Source organism: Grampus griseus (genome assembly GCF_964374135.1).
Source record: "Grampus griseus genome assembly, chromosome: 13".
Lineage (NCBI taxonomy): Eukaryota > Metazoa > Chordata > Mammalia > Artiodactyla > Delphinidae > Grampus > Grampus griseus.
Genome location: NC_139007.1, coordinates 80,209,919 through 80,215,918, shown reverse-complemented (window position 1 = coordinate 80,215,918; position 6,000 = coordinate 80,209,919).

Here is a 6,000-nt window from a genome sequence, read left to right as displayed (position 1 = left end):
AATGTTGAATTTTGCCAAATGCTTCTTCTGCATCTATTGAGATGACCCTGTGATTTTTATCCTTCATTTTGTTCATAGGGTGTGTCAGATTAATTGATTTGTGGTTATTGAACCATCCTTGCATCCCTGGAATTAAATCCCACTTAATCATGATACATGATCCTTTTTAAATCTTGTTGAATTCTGTTTGCTAATATTTTGTTGAAGATTTTTGCATCTGTATTCATCACAGATATTGACCTGTAGTTTTCTTTTTTTGTTGTGTCTTTGTCTGATTTTAGTTATCAGAGTAATGGTGGCCTTATAGAATAAATTTGGGAATGTTCCCTCCTCTTCAATATTTTGAAATAGTTTGAGAGGGATAGGTATTAGCTCTTCTTTATATGTTTGGTAGAATTCCCCTGTGAAGCCATCCAGTTCTGGACTTTTGTTAGCTGGGAGGTTTTTTTGTTTGTTTGTTTGTTTGTTTGTTTTTTGCGGTACGTGGGCCTCTCACTGCTGCAGCCCCTCCCACTGCGGAGCACAGGCTCCGGACACGCAGGCCCAGCAGCCATGGCTCACGGGCCCAGCCGCTCCGCGGCATGTGGGATCTTCCCAGACCGGGGCACAAACCCGCGTACCCCGCATTGGCAGGCGGACTCCCAACCACTGCGCCACCAGAGAAGCCCCAGTTTGCTGTTGTTTATTCCATTATTTTATTTCATTGAGACTATTTGGAAGTTATTAAACATTACTAAAAAGGAAAAAGATCACCTATAGTCTCACCACCAAAAGCTAATAGCAGTTATCACCTATAATATTTTCTTCCAGTCTTTTTTTTTTTTTAACATGAATGTGTATGTTTATAATTCCACCAAATTGGGATCATGTTGAATATCGTTTCATTTTCTGCTGTTATCATTTAATCTCTTTTGCATTTCACACTTCATTCAGTATTCTTTACAAACAGTACCTAAAGTGCAATTACTGGTTTAATGATGTCCTACTGTTGGTCCTTGAAGAACTTTAGGCTCAATACATATTGATGTTAATTGCTTTCCAGAAAGATTGCCCCAGCTTTTTTTTTTTTTTTTTTTTTTTTTGCGGTACGCAGGCCTCTCACTGTTGTGGCCTCTCCCATTGCGGAGCACAGGCTCCGGACGCGCAGGCTCAGCGGCCATGGCTCATGGGCCCAGCCGCTCCGCGACATGTGGGATCTTCCCGGACCGGGGCACGAACCCGTGTCCCCTGCATCGGCAGGCGGACTCTCAACCACTGCGCCACAAGGGAAGCCCTGCCCCAGCTTTTTACCCTCCCATCAAGGTCAGTGTAATTTGGATGTTATATTTTTACCTTCTTGAAATAAATCACCTTTAAGCTAAAAAGCAAATAGGAATCTCAACCTCCAGTAATGACAGAATAAGACCTGACTGGAGAATTCCCCACAGAAAGCAACTGTAAGCCCTAGACATAATACAAAAAGCAACTATCTCAATGAATTAGAGAGTGAACAGAGCAGACAGAATTTGGTGGAAATGACAAGCTCAGAGTAGGAGAGGAGGGAGCTGCACAAAGTAAGTTCCCTGTTTTATGGCTTCTATTCTGGGGTTAAACGTGGTCTATGAGTAGTGCATGGTCTTGGAGGAGGTGCTAATTGAAAACAGCAATCTCTTTGGCCAGAGAATCATGGCCACTGAAGAGAGTAGAGGAATCTTGGAAGGGAAAGAGCAAGAAAGGGTTCCACCAAATGTGTCTACTCACATCTGAGTGACCTCTGAACCATGTATATATAAACCAAACTGAGCAGCTCATCTAAGGACAAAATATCTGAACTGAGACTGGAACTGTCACCCAAAAAATAGATTTTACAATTCAAGCACAGACAAGATAGTTGCCTGCTTAAACAAAAGAAACAATCATGTGAGAAAAATAAAAGAGTCCAGAATTTCCCCAATTTAATATTTATCATTACTGGGATACAGTCGATACCTACTTGTCATATAAAGAACCAAGAGAATGGAACACATTCTCAAGGTAAAAGAAAATCAACTGAGTCCAACACCAGGATGTTCCAGATACTGGGACTAGAAGACAGTGATTTTAAACTGCTGTCTTCTTCAATGAAGTAAAATAAAATATGCTTTCAGTAAGTAAAACCTAAGAAATATCAGGAGAAAAGTAGAAATGATTAAAGAAAGAACAAAATGACATTCTAGAACTGAAAAATACAATTTCTGAAGTTTTTAAATTATTGGATGGACTTATCAGACAAATGGAGATGACAGAATAAATAGTATACTTGAAGAAAAATCAATAGAAATTATTCAGTGTGAAGAACAGAGAAAAAAGTGAAAGATATCAGATTGTCAGTGAACACCAAGCAGAATAAACAGGAAAAATTTCACACCAGGGCACATCATAGTCAGACTGTTGAAAGCCAAAAATAAATAGCAAATGTTGAAAGTCATAAGAGGAAAATGACACATTACATACTGGGGAAAAATGATTTGATTAACAAATGAGTTCAAATCAGAAACTATTCAGGCCAGAAGAGAGTGGACCAACATCTTTAAAGTGTGAAAGAAACAAATGACCTGGAAATATATACCCTTCAAGAATAAAGGTGAAATAAAGACATTTTTAGACCAAAGAAGACAGAATTTATCACCAAGAAACCTACATTTCAAGAAATGCTAACAGAAGTTCTTCAGGCTGAAGGGAAATGATACCAGATAGAAAGTTGGATCCTCAAAAAATAATAAAGAGGATGAGAAAGGATAAATATCGAGACACGTAAAAGATGATTTTCTTCTTTTTGCTTTTTCCACTTTTAAATTCTTTATACAGTATAAGTCTTATAGCTGTTTAAAGCAAAAATTATAAAAATTGTCCTTGATAATAAATAATTAAATGTTTGCTCAGCAAAGGTTTATGAGTACCTTTGAGAACAAAATTGCGTACTTAATACATGCCAGGCACCATATCAAGCCTTTTTGCATGCCTCAATTTAATTATCACAGCAGTCCTATAAGATAAGGATTCCCATTTTACATTAGAGGAAACTGAGACTATGAGAACTTAGGTGACTTGCCTGTGGCTGGCCTGCTCGTTCACAGCAGAGCCAGTACCCGATTCCAGTTCTGCCTGATCCTCAAGCCCAGGCTCTCAACTCCCTATACGGAGCTGCCTCCCATCTATTTGGACTATAAGGTATGAGACACATCTGGAAATACGAAGTGCCAGAAGAGAGACAGAGACCAGAGCCTGCAGTGCTAGTGGGAGGAGAGGCCAACGTGGACTGCAGAGAAACAGGGAAACCTTTAATGAAGAGGGGAGATTTTAACAGGGCCTTGAACACTGGTTAGGGTTTGTATTGGCATTAAGGTAGGAATAAGCAAAATACTTGGGAAGGAAGTATGGGGTTAGTAAGCCTACTAGACTTACACTAACATTTCATGGTGGAAACCAGTATGAAATTGGTTTAGAAAAGGAAATTGGAGGGAATTCCCTGGCTGTCCAGTGGTTAGGACTCCATGCTTTCACTGCCGAGAACGCAGGTTCAAATCCCTGGTCAGGGAACTAAGATCCTGCAAGCCACGCCAAAAAAAAGAAAAAAGAAAAGTAAATTAGAGCCAGGCTGGAAAAGCTTGGATATAAGTATAAGGTATAGCCATGTGTCTGTGTGTGTGTGTATGTGTGTGTGTGTGTGTGTGTGTGTTTTATATATATATGTATATAAAATCATATCAGAGGCACTTTTCCAAACCTTAGACACCTCACTAGTATAATCAATCCTCTCTCTTTCCTTCACACCTACTTCTTGAAACAGGGACTGCACTTGTCCTCGCATTCTTACCTCCTACTGTTTTCAAACCCATGGCAATCTGGATTTTGTCTTCATCACTCCCCTGAAACTGGTCATCCTAAAGTCTCCAGTGATTTCTCAAGTTTCAGATACAGACTTGCTTATCTTACTGACTTTCACAATAATTAACATTCCTAAGCCCTCCTATGTGAAGCTGAAACTAATTCTCATGTGTCTCTGTCTTGGTCTGTCCCATGTGCGCTTCTCCCTTCCTTTCTCTGCTAGTAGTCAGTGTTCTTCAAGGTTCTCTTCTCTCTCATCTCTCACTTAGTGCTTCTACTCCCCAAATCCCAGGTAATCTCATCAACACCCACGACTTCAACCCACCTACACTCTGATGAGACCTCGGGCCTAAGCTCCAAATCTATATCACTAACCATTTCTAGATAGCTCTGTCCAGAACTATGAACTACTTCCAAGTTATCAAATTAGCCTGCCAGAGATTCATGGATGCTGGTAAATTTTGACATAAGACTCCTGAGTCGGAGACATAGGGTGATATGTTACTCACAGCAAGAGTTGTACCCAGAATATCAGCGTTTTTGTGCTGGCTCTGGAGCTCTAGTTCCCACAAGGCAAAATGAAGGCCAGACGGAACTTGCACATGCGGTGAGTGGCCTTATGGGAAAGGAACGTGAGCTTAGAGAACTCCAGTCTTCTATAGTGGGCAGCAGGCATGCCTGCTCTTTGCTCCAGAGGGAGACACTATCATTTTTTCAAAAGTTGTTCAAGTGTTTTGGGACTTCCCTGGCAGTTCAGTGGTTAGGACTTCACCTTCCAATGCAGGGGGTGCAGGTTTGATCCCTGTTTGGGGAGCCAAGATCCCACATGCCTTGCGGCCAAAAACCCAAACCATAAAAGAGAAGCAATATTGTAACAAATTCAGAACAGTCCACATAAAAAAAAAAATCTTAAAAAAAAAAAAATGTTGTTCAGGTTTTCTTCAAAGGTTATTTGCTATCTAAACACCCCTGAAAAGATAGAGTCTGAAACAGAGGGCAGTCCATGACTTGCTCTCAGGATGCACAGAAACTAAGGTGACTCACAGAGAACTGTTTCTTTACAAGTTCCATTGTGCTTTCACACCAGCCTCTCAAATGCAAGACATAGTTAAACAAATTCATCATCATCTTCTGAATTGGTTCCTTTCTGTCTTCACTATATTGAATTAACGGTACTACCCACCATTGATTTCCTTACTTCTATACATCAATATAGGCTAAAAGCTGAAATACTTAAAAAGAAATCCAAAAATCTCAATGGCTTAAACCCAATAAAACTTTATGTTACTCTTATGTAAAACCCAGTTCAGATGTTCCTGGGATGGTGACTCTCCTGAGAATCTCCCTTACAAAAAAATAAATCAAATATCCAGGCTGTTCCTGTTTTGTGGCTCCACAATCCTGCGGCTTCAGGGTCTCTTTGGCTTAATCACATGTGCAGTCATTCAACTCGACAGCATTCCCTCTCCCGTCATTTTCTTGTAGACCATTGCAACCACCTGCCTCCAGTCTTAGCGTCCTCTCACTTATACTCTGGCAATCCATCAGAACTTTAGATCTGATTGTGTCACTTTCCTCCTGAAAATCCTTCATTGTCTTAACCGTAGTATACAAAGTATAAAGTCCAAACTCCTTAATAGGACATGCAGGGCCTCTGTGATCTGGCCTCTTCCTATCTTTCCAGGCACATTTCCCATGACTCTCGCACACATAACCCTTTGTTCTCACCAAATCAAATTACTAATGATTTCCTGATTTTTATTTCCTCTGGTTTGCTTCTCTGCTTTTGCACGTGTTGTTCCTCTTGCCTATAAACCTCCCCCAACCACTGCCACACACACACATACACACATATGCACACACATACACACACACCATTTGCCTGTTTAGCAAACTTCTCATCCTTAAATACTCAGCTAAAGTGTTCCCACTTCATGAAGCCTCTGCCTTAGGACTGTAGCGTTCTGGCAGCACACATACCAGCCTGAATAGTACTTACGGGAGAAAAACTTAGAAACAGGAGTAGTGAAGTGCAGAGTTTCCCCATTCTCCATCCCAATCTGGGGGAGCTGACAGGGATTGAGCAGAGCTGGAATTAGACTCCAGGAGAGAAACCTCAGCCCTGTGTTACGACATGCATCTGATCAGTTGCAT